This window comes from Bombina bombina, chromosome 9 (genome assembly GCF_027579735.1).
Source record: "Bombina bombina isolate aBomBom1 chromosome 9, aBomBom1.pri, whole genome shotgun sequence".
Lineage (NCBI taxonomy): Eukaryota > Metazoa > Chordata > Amphibia > Anura > Bombinatoridae > Bombina > Bombina bombina.
This window is the reverse complement of record NC_069507.1, coordinates 68,699,155-68,715,744: the sequence shown is the minus strand read 5'-3', so window position 1 is coordinate 68,715,744 and position 16,590 is coordinate 68,699,155. Positions and strand designations below refer to the sequence as shown.

The 16,590-nt window shown below is 36.3% G+C and overlaps 1 protein-coding gene across 1 annotated transcript in view; it reads right to left on the bottom strand.

The window, feature by feature from the left end:
* The window catches only part of LOC128639933 (peroxisomal N(1)-acetyl-spermine/spermidine oxidase-like), an 87,750-nt gene that overhangs the window by 50,656 nt on the left and 20,504 nt on the right, over nt 1-16,590 (bottom strand). The window lies entirely within an intron of this gene.

Genomic DNA, 16,590 nt, shown 5'->3' with positions numbered 1-16,590 from the left:
AATCTACTAATGTGCCCTTAGCTATTATGAGTATAACCCACTAATGTGCCCTTAGCTATTATGAGTATAACACACTAATGTGCCCTTAGCTATTATGAGTATAACACACTAATGTGCCCTTAGCTATTATGAGTATAACACACTAATGTACCCTTAGCTATTATGAGTATAACACACTAATGTGCACTTAGCTATTATGAGTATAACCCACTAATGTGCACATAGCTATGAGCATAACCCACTAATGCGCCCTTAGCTATTATGAGCATAACCCACTAATGTGCCCTTAGCTACTATGAGTATAACACACTAATGTGCCCTTAGCTATTATGAGTATAACTCACTAATGTGCCCTTAGCTATTATGAGTATAACCCAATAATGTGCCCTTAGCTATTATGACTATAACTCACTAATGTGCCCTTAGCTATTATGAGTATAACCCAATAATTTGCCCTTAGCTATTATGAGTATAACCCAATAATGTGCCCTTAGCTATTATGAGTATAACCCACTAATGTGCACATAGCTATGAGCATAACCCACTAATGCGCCCTTAGCTATTATGAGCATAACCCACTAATGTGCCCTTAGCTACTATGAGTATAACCCACTAATGTGCCCTTAGCTATTATGAGTATAACCCACTAATGTGCTCTTAGCTATTATGAGTATAACCCAATAATGTGCCCTTAGCTATTATGAGTATAACCCACTAATGTGCCCTTAGCTACTATGAGTATAACACACTAATGTGCCCTTAGCTATGAGTATAACACACTAATGTGCCCTTAGCTATGAGTATAACACACTAATGTGCCATTAGCTATTATGAGTATAACCCACTAATGTGCCCTTAGCTATTATGAGTATAACCCACTAATGTGCCCTTAGCTATTATGAGTATAACCCACTAATGTGCCCTTAGCTATTATGAGTATAACCCACTAATGTGCCCTTAGCTATTATGAGTATAACCCAATAATGTGCCCTTAGCTATTATGAGTATAATCTACTAATGTGCCCTTAGCTATTATGAGTATAACCCACTAATGTGCCCTTAGCTATTATGAGTATAACACACTAATGTGCCCTTAGCTATTATGAGTATAACACACTAATGTACCCTTAGCTATTATGAGTATAACACACTAATGTGCCCTTAGCTATTATGAGTATAACACACTAATGTACCCTTAGCTATTATGAGTATAACACACTAATGTGCCTTTAGCTATGAGTATAACCCACTAATGTGCCCTTAGCTATTATGAGTATAACACACTAATGTGCCCTTAGCTATTATGAGTATAACACACTAATGTGCCCTTAGCTATTATGAGTATAACCCACTAATGTGCCCTTAGCTATTATGAGTATAACACACTAATGTGCCCTTAGCTATTATGAGTATAACACACTAATGTGCCCTTAGCTATTATGAGTATAACACACTAATGTGCCCTTAGCTATGAGTATAACACACTAATGTGCCCTTAGCTATGAGTATAACACACTAATGTGCCATTAGCTATGAGTATAACCCACTAATGTGCCCTTAGCTATGAGTATAACACACTAATGTGCCCTTAGCTATTATGAGTATAACACACTAATGTGCCCTTAGCTATGAGTATAACACACTAATGTGCCCTTAGCTATGAGTATAACACACTAATGTGCCCTTAGCTATAATGAGTATAACCCTCTAATGTACCCTTAGCTATAATGAGTATAACACACTAATGTGCCCTTAGCTATAATGAGTATAACCCTCTAATGTACCCTTAGCTATTATGAGTATAACACACTAATGTGCCCTTAGCTATGAGTATAACACACTAATGTGCCCTTAGCTATGAGTATAACACACTAATGTGCCCTTAGCTATTATGAGTATAACACACTAATGTGCCCTTAGCTATGAGTATAACACACTAATGTGCCCTTAGCTATGAGTATAACACACTAATGTGCCCTTAGCTATGAGTATAACACACTAATGTGCCCTTAGCTATGAGTATAACACACTAATTTGCCCTTAGCTATGAGTATAACACACTAATGTGCACTTAACTATTATGAGTATAACCCACTAATGTGCCCTTAGCTATGAGTATAACACACTAATGTGCCCTTAGCTATGAGTATAACACACTAATGTGCCCTTAGCTATGAGTATAACACACTAATGTGCCATTAGCTATTATGAGTTTAACACACTAATGTGCCCTTAGCTATTATGAGTATAACCCACTAATGTGCCCTTAGCTATTATGAGTATAACCCACTAATGTGCCCTTAGCTATTATGAGTATAACCCACTAATGTGCCCTTAGCTATTATGAGTATAACACACTAATGTGCCCTTAGCAATAATGAGTATAACACACTAATGTGCCCTTAGCTATTATGAGTATAACACACTAATGTGCCCTTAGCTATTATGAGTATAATTTACTAATGTGCCCTTAGCTATTATGAGTATAACCCACTAATGTGCCCTTAGCTATTATGAGTATAACCCACTAATGTGCCCTTAGCTATTATGAGTATAACCCACTAATGTGCCCTTAGCTATTATGAGTATAACACACTAATGTGCCCTTAGCTATTATGAGTATAATTTACTAATGTGCCCTTAGCTATTATGAGTATAACCCACTAATGTGCCCTTAGCTATTATGAGTATAACCCACTAATGTGCCCTTAGCTATTATGAGTATAACCCACTAATGTGCCCTTAGCTATTATGAGTATAACCCACTAATGTGCCCTTAGCTATTATGAGTATAACACACTAATGTGCCCTTAGCTATTATGAGTATAACCCACTAATGTGCCCTTAGCTATTATGAGTATAACCCACTAATGTGCCCTTAGCTATTATGAGTATAACCCACTAATGTGCCCTTAGCTATTATGAGTATAACACACTAATGTGCCCTTAGCTATTATGAGTATAACACACTAATGTGCACTTAGCTATGAGTATTACACACTAATGTGCCCTTAGCTATTATGAGTATAACACACTAATGTGCCCATAGCTATTATGAGTATAACACACTAATGTGCCCTTAGCTATTATGAGTATTACACACTAATGTGCCCTTAGCTATCATGAGTATAACACACTAATGTGCCCTTAGCTATTATGAGTATAACCCACTAATGTGCACTTAGCTATTATGAGCATAACCCACTAATGCGCCCTTAGCTATTATGAGCATAACCCACTAATGCGCCCTTAGCTATTATGAGCATAACCCACTAATGTGCCCTTAGCTACTATGAGTATAACACACTAATGTGCCCTTAGCTATTATGAGTATAACCCAATAATGTGCCCTTAGCTATTATGAGTATAACCCACTAATGCGCCCTTAGCTATTATGAGCATAACCCACTAATGTGCCCTTAGCTACTATGAGTATAACACACTAATGCACCCTTAGCTATAATGAGTATAACCCACTAATGTACCCTTAGCTATAATGAGTATAACACACTAATGTGCCCTTAGCTATTATTAGTATAATCTACTAATGTGCCCTTAGCGATTATGAGTATAACACACTAATGTGCCCTTAGCTATGAGTATAACACACTAATGTGCCCTTAGCGATTATGAGTATAACACACTAATGTGCCCTTAGCGATTATGAGTATAACACACTAATGTGCCCTTAGCGATTATGAGTATAACACACTAATGTGCCCTTAGCTATGAGTATAACACACTAATGTGCCTTTAGCTATGAGTATAACCCACTAATGTGCCCTTAGCTATTATGAGTACAACCCACTAATGTACCCTTAGCTATAATGAGTATAACCCACTAATGTGCCCTTAGCGATTATTAGTATAATCTACTAATGTGCCCTTAGCGATTATGAGTATAACACACTAATGTGCCCTTAGCTATTATTAGTATAATCTACTAATGTGCCCTTAGCGATTATGAGTATAACACACTAATGTGCCCTTAGCTATGAGTATAACACACTAATGTGCCCTTAGCGATTATGAGTATAACACACTAATGAGCCCTTAGCTATAATGAGTATAACACACTAATGTGCCCTTAGCGATTATGAGTATAACACACTAATGTGCCCTTAGCTATTATGAGTATAACACACTAATGTGCCCTTAGCTATTATGAGTATAACACACTAATGTGCCCTTAGCTATTATGAGTATAATACACTAATGTGCCCTTAGCTATAATGAGTATAACTCACTAATGTGCCCTTAGCGATTATGAGTATAACACACTAATGTGCCCTTAGCGATTATGAGTATAACACACTAATGTGCCCTTAGCTATAATGAGTATAACTCACTAATGTGCCCTTAGCGATTATGAGTATAACACACTAATGTGCCCTTAGCTATGAGTATAACACACTAATGTGCCCTTAGCTATGAGTATAACACACTAATGTGCCCTTAGCTATGAGTATAACACACTAATGTGCCCTTAGCTATGAGTATAACACACTAATGTGCACTTAGCTATTATGAGTATAACCCACTAATGTGCCCTTAGCTATGAGTATAACACACTAATGTGCCCTTAGCTATGAGTATAACACACTAATGTGCCCTTAGCTATGAGTATAACACACTAATGTGCCATTAGCTATTATGAGTATAACCCACTAATGTGCCCTTAGCTATTATGAGTATAACCCACTAATGTGCCCTTAGCTATTATGAGTATAACCCACTAATGTGCCCTTAGCTATTATGAGTATAACCCACTAATGTGCCCTTAGCTATTATGAGTATAACCCAATAATGTGCCCTTAGCTATTATGAGTATAATCTACTAATGTGCCCTTAGCTATTATGAGTATAACCCACTAATGTGCCCTTAGCTATTATGAGTATAACACACTAATGTACCCTTAGCTATTATGAGTATAACACACTAATGTGCCCTTAGCTATTATGAGTATAACACACTAATGTACCCTTAGCTATTATGAGTATAACACACTAATGTGCCCTTAGCTATTATGAGTATAACACACTAATGTACCCTTAGCTATTATGAGTATAACACATTAATGTACCCTTAGCTATTATGAGTATAACACACTAATGTGCCCTTAGCTATTATGAGTATAACACACTAATGTGCCCTTAGCTATTATGAGTATAACACACTAATGTGCCCTTAGCTATTATGAGTATAACACACTAATGTGCCCTTAGCTATTATGAGTATAACACACTAATGTGCCCTTAGCTATTATGAGTATAACACACTAATGTGCCCTTAGCTATGAGTATAACACACTAATGTGCCCTTAGCTATGAGTATAACACACTAATGTGCCATTAGCTATGAGTATAACCCACTAATGTGCCCTTAGCTATGAGTATAACACACTAATGTGCCATTAGCTATGAGTATAACACACTAATGTGCCCTTAGCTATGAGTATAACACACTAATGTGCCCTTAGCTATGAGTATAACACACTAATGTGCCCTTAGCTATGAGTATAACACACTAATGTGCCCTTAGCTATGAGTATAACACACTAATGTGCCCTTAGCTATGAGTATAACACACTAATGTGCCCTTAGCTATGAGTATAACACACTAATGTGCACTTAGCTATTATGAGTATAACCCACTAATGTGCCCTTAGCTATGAGTATAACACACTAATGTGCCCTTAGCTATGAGTATAACACACTAATGTGCCCTTAGCTATGAGTATAACACACTAATGTGCCCTTAGCTATGAGTATAACCCACTAATGTGCCATTAGCTATTATGAGTATAACACACTAATGTGCCCTTAGCTATTATGAGTATAACCCACTAATGTGCCCTTAGCTATTATGAGTATAACCCACTAATGTGCCCTTAGCTATTATGAGTATAACACACTAATGTGCCCTTAGCTATTATGAGTATAACCCACTAATGTGCCCTTAGCTATTATGAGTATAACACACTAATGTGCCCTTAGCTATTATGAGTATAACCCACTAATGTGCCCTTAGCTATTATGAGTAGAACCCACTAATGTGCCCTTAGCTATTATGAGTATAACCCACTAATGTGCCCTTAGCTATTATGAGTATAACCCACTAATGTGCCCTTAGCTATTATGAGTATAATCTACTAATGTGCCCTTAGCTATTATGAGTATAACCCACTAATGTGCCCTTAGCTATTATGAGTATAACACACTAATGTGCCCTTAGCTATTATGAGTATAACACACTAATGTGCCCTTAGCTATTATGAGTATAACACACTAATGTACCCTTAGCTATTATGAGTATAACACACTAATGTGCACTTAGCTATTATGAGTATAACCCACTAATGTGCACATAGCTATGAGCATAACCCACTAATGCGCCCTTAGCTATTATGAGCATAACCCACTAATGTGCCCTTAGCTACTATGAGTATAACACACTAATGTGCCCTTAGCTATTATGAGTATAACTCACTAATGTGCCCTTAGCTATTATGAGTATAACCCAATAATTTGCCCTTAGCTATTATGAGTATAACCCAATAATGTGCCCTTAGCTATTATGAGTATAACCCACTAATGTGCCCTTAGCTATTATGAGTATAACCCAATAATTTGCCCTTAGCTATTATGAGTATAACCCAATAATGTGCCCTTAGCTATTATGAGCATAACCCACTAATGCGCCCTTAGCTATTATGAGCATAACCCACTAATGTGCCCTTAGCTACTATGAGTATAACCCACTAATGTGCTCTTAGCTATTATGAGTATAACCCAATAATGTGCCCTTAGCTATTATGAGTATAACCCACTAATGTGCCCTTAGCTACTATGAGTATAACACACTAATGTGCCCTTAGCTATGAGTATAACACACTAATGTGCCCTTAGCTATGAGTATAACACACTAATGTGCCCTTAGCTATTATGAGTATAACACACTAATGTGCCTTTAGCTATTATGAGTATAACACACTAATGTGCCCTTAGCTATGAGTATAACACACTAATGTGCCCTTAGCTATGAGTATAACACACTAATGTGCCATTAGCTATTATGAGTATAACACACTAATGTGCCCTTAGCTATTATGAGTATAACCCACTAATGTGCCCTTAGCTATTATGAGTATAACCCACTAATGTGCCCTTAGCTATTATGAGTATAACCCACTAATGTGCCCTTAGCTATTATGAGTATAACCCACTAATGTGCCCTTAGCTATTATGAGTATAACCCACTAATGTGCCCTTAGCTATTATGAGTATAACCCACTAATGTGTCCTTAGCTATAATGAGTATAACCCACTAATGTGTCCTTAGCTATAATGAGTATAACCCACTAATGTGCCCTTAGCTATTATGAGTATAACCCACTAATGTGCCCTTAGCTATTATGAGTATAATCTACTAATGTGCCCTTAGCTATTATGAGTATAACCCACTAATGTGCCCTTAGCTATTATGAGTATAACCCACTAATGTGTCCTTAGCTATAATGAGTATAACACACTAATGTACCCTTAGCTATTATGAGTATAACACACTAATGTGCCCTTAGCTATTATGAGTATAACACACTAATGTGCCCTTAGCTATGAGTATAACACACTAATGCGCACTTAGCTATGAGTATAACACACTAATGTGCCCTTAGCTATAATGAGTATAACACACTAATGTACCCTTAGCTATTATGAGTATAACACACTAATGTGCCTTTAGCTATGAGTATAACCCACTAATGTGCCCTTAGCTATAATGAGTATAACACACTAATGTGCCCTTAGCTATAATGAGTATAACACACTAATGTACCCTTAGCTATTATGAGTATAACACACTAATGTGCCTTTAGCTATGAGTATAACCCACTAATGTGCCCTTAGCTATAATGAGTATAACACACTAATGTGCCCTTAGCTATTATGAGTATAACACACTAATGTGCCCTTAGCTATTATGAGTATAACCCACTAATGTGCCCTTAGCTATAATGAGTATAACACACTAATGTGCCCTTAGCTATTATGAGTATAACCCACTAATGTGCCCTTAGCTATGAGTATAACACACTAATGTGCCCTTAGCTATGAGTATAACCCACTAATGTACCCTTAGCTACTATGAGTATAACACACTAATGTGCCCTTAGCTATGAGTATAACACACTAATGTGCCCTTAGCTATGAGTATAACACACTAATGTACCCTTAGCTATAATGAGTATAACCCACTAATGTACCCTTAGCTATAATGAGTATAATCTACTAATGTGCCCTTAGCTATTATTAGTATAATCTACTAATGTGCCCTTAGCGATTATGAGTATAACACACTAATGTGCCCTTAGCGATTATGAGTATAACACACTAATGTGCCCTTAGCTATGAGTATAACACACTAATGTGCCCTTAGCGATTATGAGTATAACACACTAATGTGCCCTTAGCTATGAGTATAACACACTAATGTGCCCTTAGCGATTATGAGTATAACACACTAATGTGCCCTTAGCTATGAGTATAACACACTAATGTGCCCTTAGCTATGAGTATAACACACTAATGTGCCCTTAGCGATTATGAGTATAACACACTAATGTGCCCTTAGCGATTATGAGTATAACACACTAATGTGCCCTTAGCTATGAGTATAACCCACTAATGTGCCCTTAGCTATTATGAGTATAACACACTAATGTGCCTTTAGCTATGAGTATAACACACTAATGTGCCCTTAGCTATTATTAGTATAATCTACTAATGTGCCCTTAGCGATTATGAGTATAACACACTAATGTGCCCTTAGCGATTATGAGTATAACACACTAATGTGCCCTTAGCTATTATGAGTATAACACACTAATGTGCACTTAGCTATGAGTATAACCCACTAATGTGCCCTTAGCTATTATGAGTATAACACACTAATGTGCCCTTAGCGATTATGAGTATAACACACTAATGTGCCCTTAGCTATAATGAGTATAACCCACTAATGTGCCCTTAGCTATAATGAGTATAACCCACTAATGTGCCCTTAGCTATAATGAGTATAACACACTAATGTGCCCTTAGCTATTATGAGTATAACACACTAATGTGCCCTTAGCTATTATGAGTATAACACACTAATGAGCCCTTAGCTATTATGAGTATAACACACTAATGTGCCTTTAGCTATTATGAGTATAACCCACTAATGTGCCCTTAGCTATTATGAGTATAACACACTAATGTGCCTTTAGCTATTATGAGTATAACACACTAATGTGCCCTTAGCTATTATGAGTATAACCCACTAATGTGCCCTTAGCTATTATGAGTAGAACCCACTAATGTGCCCTTAGCTATTATGAGTATAACCCACTAATGTGCCCTTAGCTATTATGAGTATAACCCACTAATGTGCCCTTAGCTATTATGAGTATAATCTACTAATGTGCCCTTAGCTATTATGAGTATAACCCACTAATGTGCCCTTAGCTATTATGAGTATAACACACTAATGTGCCCTTAGCTATTATGAGTATAACACACTAATGTGCCCTTAGCTATTATGAGTATAACACACTAATGTACCCTTAGCTATTATGAGTATAACACACTAATGTGCACTTAGCTATTATGAGTATAACCCACTAATGTGCACATAGCTATGAGCATAACCCACTAATGCGCCCTTAGCTATTATGAGCATAACCCACTAATGTGCCCTTAGCTACTATGAGTATAACACACTAATGTGCCCTTAGCTATTATGAGTATAACTCACTAATGTGCCCTTAGCTATTATGAGTATAACCCAATAATTTGCCCTTAGCTATTATGAGTATAACCCAATAATGTGCCCTTAGCTATTATGAGTATAACCCACTAATGTGCCCTTAGCTATTATGAGTATAACCCAATAATTTGCCCTTAGCTATTATGAGTATAACCCAATAATGTGCCCTTAGCTATTATGAGCATAACCCACTAATGCGCCCTTAGCTATTATGAGCATAACCCACTAATGTGCCCTTAGCTACTATGAGTATAACCCACTAATGTGCTCTTAGCTATTATGAGTATAACCCAATAATGTGCCCTTAGCTATTATGAGTATAACCCACTAATGTGCCCTTAGCTACTATGAGTATAACACACTAATGTGCCCTTAGCTATGAGTATAACACACTAATGTGCCCTTAGCTATGAGTATAACACACTAATGTGCCCTTAGCTATTATGAGTATAACACACTAATGTGCCTTTAGCTATTATGAGTATAACACACTAATGTGCCCTTAGCTATGAGTATAACACACTAATGTGCCCTTAGCTATGAGTATAACACACTAATGTGCCATTAGCTATTATGAGTATAACACACTAATGTGCCCTTAGCTATTATGAGTATAACCCACTAATGTGCCCTTAGCTATTATGAGTATAACCCACTAATGTGCCCTTAGCTATTATGAGTATAACCCACTAATGTGCCCTTAGCTATTATGAGTATAACACACTAATGTGCCCTTAGCTATTATGAGTATAACCCACTAATGTGCCCTTAGCTATTATGAGTATAACCCACTAATGTGTCCTTAGCTATAATGAGTATAACCCACTAATGTGTCCTTAGCTATAATGAGTATAACCCACTAATGTGCCCTTAGCTATTATGAGTATAACCCACTAATGTGCCCTTAGCTATTATGAGTATAATCTACTAATGTGCCCTTAGCTATTATGAGTATAACCCACTAATGTGCCCTTAGCTATTATGAGTATAACCCACTAATGTGTCCTTAGCTATTATGAGTATAACACACTAATGTACCCTTAGCTATTATGAGTATAACACACTAATGTGCCCTTAGCTATTATGAGTATAACACACTAATGTGCCCTTAGCTATGAGTATAACACACTAATGCGCACTTAGCTATGAGTATAACACACTAATGTGCCCTTAGCTATAATGAGTATAACACACTAATGTACCCTTAGCTATTATGAGTATAACACACTAATGTGCCTTTAGCTATGAGTATAACCCACTAATGTGCCCTTAGCTATAATGAGTATAACACACTAATGTGCCCTTAGCTATAATGAGTATAACACACTAATGTACCCTTAGCTATTATGAGTATAACACACTAATGTGCCTTTAGCTATGAGTATAACCCACTAATGTGCCCTTAGCTATAATGAGTATAACACACTAATGTGCCCTTAGCTATTATGAGTATAACACACTAATGTGCCCTTAGCTATTATGAGTATAACACACAAATGTGCCCTTAGCTATTATGAGTATAACACACTAATGTGCCCTTAGCTATTATGAGTATAACCCACTAATGTGCCCTTAGCTATGAGTATAACACACTAATGTGCCCTTAGCTATGAGTATAACCCACTAATGTACCCTTAGCTACTATGAGTATAACACACTAATGTGCCCTTAGCTATGAGTATAACACACTAATGTGCCCTTAGCTATGAGTATAACACACTAATGTACCCTTAGCTATAATGAGTATAACCCACTAATGTACCCTTAGCTATAATGAGTATAATCTACTAATGTGCCCTTAGCTATTATTAGTATAATCTACTAATGTGCCCTTAGCGATTATGAGTATAACACACTAATGTGCCCTTAGCGATTATGAGTATAACACACTAATGTGCCCTTAGCTATGAGTATAACACACTAATGTGCCCTTAGCGATTATGAGTATAACACACTAATGTGCCCTTAGCTATGAGTATAACACACTAATGTGCCCTTAGCGATTATGAGTATAACACACTAATGTGCCCTTAGCTATGAGTATAACACACTAATGTGCCCTTAGCTATGAGTATAACACACTAATGTGCCCTTAGCGATTATGAGTATAACACACTAATGTGCCCTTAGCGATTATGAGTATAACACACTAATGTGCCCTTAGCTATGAGTATAACCCACTAATGTGCCCTTAGCTATTATGAGTATAACACACTAATGTGCCTTTAGCTATGAGTATAACACACTAATGTGCCCTTAGCTATTATTAGTATAATCTACTAATGTGCCCTTAGCGATTATGAGTATAACACACTAATGTGCCCTTAGCGATTATGAGTATAACACACTAATGTGCCCTTAGCTATTATGAGTATAACACACTAATGTGCACTTAGCTATGAGTATAACCCACTAATGTGCCCTTAGCTATTATGAGTATAACACACTAATGTGCCCTTAGCGATTATGAGTATAACACACTAATGTGCCCTTAGCTATAATGAGTATAACCCACTAATGTGCCCTTAGCTATAATGAGTATAACACACTAATGTGCCCTTAGCTATTATGAGTATAACACACTAATGTGCCCTTAGCTATTATGAGTATAACCCACTAATGTGTCCTTAGCTATTATGAGTATAACACACTAATGTGCCTTTAGCTATTATGAGTATAACACACTAATGTGCACTTAGCTATTATGAGTATAACACACTAATGTGCCTTTAGCTATTATGAGTATAACACACTAATGTGCACTTAGCTATTATGAGTATAACACACTAATGTGCCCTTAGCTATTATGAGTATAACACACTAATGTGCCTTTAGCTATTATGAGTATAACCCACTAATGTGCCCTTAGCTATTATGAGTATAACCCACTAATGTGCCCTTAGCTATAATGAGTATAACTCACTAATGTGCCCTTAGCGATTATGAGTATAACACACTAATGTGCCCTTAGCTATAATGAGTATAACTCACTAATGTGCCCTTAGCGATTATGAGTATAACACACTAATGTGCCCTTAGCTATGAGTATAACACACTAATGTGCCTTTAGCTATGAGTATAACCCACTAATGTGCCTTTAGCTATGAGTATAACACACTAATGTGCCCTTAGCTATGAGTATAACACACTAATGTGCCTTTAGCTATGAGTATAACACACTAATGTGCCCTTAGCTATGAGTATAACACACTAATGTGCCCTTAGCTATGAGTATAACACACTAATGTGCCTTTAGCTATGAGTATTACCCACTAATGTGCACTTAGCTATGAGTATTACCCACTAATGTGCCCTTAGCTATAATGAGTATAACACACTAATGTGCCCTTAGCTATAATGAGTATAACCCACTAATGTGTCCTTAGCTATTATGAGTATAACACACTAATGTACCCTTAGCTATAATGAGTATAACACACTAATGTGCCCTTAGCTATTATGAGTATAACACACTAATGTACCCTTAGCTATAATGAGTATAACACACTAATGTGCCTTTAGCTATTATGAGTATAACACACTAATGTGCCCTTAGCTATTATGAGTATAACACACTAATGTGCCTTTAGCTATAATGAGTATAACACACTAATGTGCCTTTAGCTATTATGAGTATAACACACTAATGTGCCCTTAGCTATGAGTATAACACACTAATGTGCCCTTAGCTATGAGTATAACACACTAATGTGCCCGTAGCTATTATGAGTATAACACACTAATGTGCCCTTAGCTATTATGAGTATAACACACTAATGTGCCCTTAGCTATGAGTATAACACACTAATGTGCCCTTAGCTATGAGTATAACACACTAATGTGCCCTTAGCTATGAGTATAACACACTAATGTGCCCTTAGCTATTATGAGTATAACCCACTAATGTGCCCTTAGCTATTATGAGTATAACACACTAATGTGCCCTTAGCTATTATGAGTATAACACACTAATGTGCCCTTAGCTATTATGAGTATAACCCACTAATGTGCCCTTAGCTATTATGAGTATAACACACTAATGTGCCCTTAGCTATTATGAGTATAACACACTAATGTACCCTTAGCTATAATGAGTATAACACACTAATGTGCCCTTAGCTATTATGAGTATAACACACTAATGTGCCCTTAGCTATTATGAGTATAACACACTAATGTGCCCTTAGCTATAATGAGTATAACACACTAATGTACCCTTAGCTATTATGAGTATAACACACTAATGTGCACTTAGCTATTATGAGTATAACACACTAATGTGCACTTAGCTATGAGTATAACACACTAATGTGCCCTTAGCTATTATGAGTATAACCCACTAATGTGCCCTTAGCTATTATGAGTATAACCCACTAATGTGCCTTTAGCTATTATGAGTATAACACACTAATGTGCCCTTAGCTATTATGAGAATAACACACTAATGTGCCCTTAGCTATGAGTATAACACACTAATTTACCCGTAGATATTATTAGTATAACCCACTAATTTACCCGTAGCTATTATTAGTATAACCCACTAATGTGCCCTTAGCTATGAGTATAACACACTAATGCACCCTTAGCTATAATGAGTATAATCTACTAATGTGCCCTTAGCTATAATGAGTATAATCTACTAATGTGTCTTTAGCTATTATGAGTATAACCCACTAATGTGCCCTTAGCTATTATCAGTATAACCCTCTAATGTGCCCTTAGCTATAATGAGTATAACCCACTAATGTGCCTTTAGCTATTATGAGTATAATCTACTAATGTGCCCTTAGATATAATGAGTATAATCTACTAATGTGCCCTTAGCTATTATGAGTATAATCTACTAATGTGCCCTTAGCTATTATGAGTATAATCTACTAATGTGCCCTTAGCTATTATGAGTATAATCTACTAATGTGCCCTTAGCTATAATGAGTATAATCTACTAATGTGCCCTTAGCTATAATGAGTATAATCTACTAATGTGCCCTTAGCTATAATGAGTATAATCTACTAATGTGTCCTTAGCTATTATGAGTATAATCTACTAATGTGTCCTTAGCTATTATGAGTATAATCTACTAATGTGTCCTTAGCTATTATGAGTATAACACACTAATGTGCCCTTAGCTATTATGAGTATAATCTACTAATGTGTCCTTAGCTATTATGAGTATAACACACTAATGTGCCCTTAGCTATTATGAGTATTATCTAATGTGCCCATAGCTATTATGAGTATAATCTACTAATGTGCCCTTAGCTATTATGAGTATAATCTACTAATGTGCCCTTAGCTATTATGAGTATAATCTACTAATGTGCCCTTAGCTATTATGAGTATAATTTACTAATGTGCCCTTTTCTATTATGAGTATAATCTACTAATGTGCCCTTAGCTATTATGAGTATTATCTAATGTGCCCTTAGCTATTATGAGTATAATCTACTAATGTGCCCAAGCATATTATTGCAGGCACTGCTTGAAACTTAAAGGGACAGTCTACTCCAGAAATGGTATTGTTTAAAAAGATAGATAATCCAATTATAACCCATTCCCAAATTATGCATTACCAATACAGTTATAGTAATACACTTTTTACCTTTGTGAGTATCTTGGGGCTGAATTATCAAGCTCTGAATGGAGCTTGATGCCCCTGTTTCTGTGCGAACCTTCAGGCTTGCCGGAAACAGCAGTTATGAAGCAGCGGTCTTAAGACACTGCCAGATGGGCTATATAAATAGATCACCTACAAAACATTTATGAAGACAAATCTAGTGTACAATGTCCCTTTAACACTCAAACTTTATATCTTACATGAATTTTACTCTATGCCCCCTATAGAAATCTACTACATGAGCGATTTAGCGCATCTAAGCTATGCAACATTCAAAGATAGCAACACCTTCTAGACTAGACTATCGCTTGAATGATAAAAAAAATAACTTTACATTTGCAATATGAACTCAGGAAATATAAGTGCTATAGATTTCACTTGAGCAATGTTAATACACAATAGCACTATATTTTTGCGCTCCACTTGTAATCTAGGCTTTTATGATCTGCTATAACTTTGTAGTGAAATAAGAGGCTAATCTAATGCTTAAAAAAAACCAAAACATTTATTTACTTTCTTTTTTTTTTTAAAGAGGCCCTTAAAGGAACAGCTAAGTGCAAATATTTCTGCCATGTATTTTGTTGTTAATTCATACTATTGCTTGTCTGTACAGAGTTGAGAACTCTGTACATTTTAGCACCAGCAGAAGAGTTTATTTACCTTTTTTACATAACCTAATTCAAAACAGTGGAGACATATTATGCATAGCAAACGAATGCCGCATATGGCAGTAGACAGTGGAATTCCGCTAATTTCTGCGCTATATACAGCGGGTTAGGGACCGAAGTCCCGCTGTAAAGTTTAAACCGCCTTAAAGTGAAATAAGGCCGTTTAAGCTTTCTTTTCACTTGCGAGTGTGTTTAAAAACTTGAAAACATGTTTGAACTAACATATATTAGGGGTACAATAGTGCTATGGTTAGTTTAATACTAGCAGATTACATTATTCAATTAGTATTCAATAAAATGGTGCCAATCACTTTTCTCACAATCTCACAATGAGTACAGCACTGTTTCAAAATTCTTGGAGGTTGAACTTCAGCTCCACAAAGCGCTGTATTAGCAAAGCACTGTAGTGGATCGTTGTAAAGTGAGGTATACCTGTATATCAGAAATTAGTACAACACACAAATTAACAAATGCAGACTTTTGAAATGTCATCTCT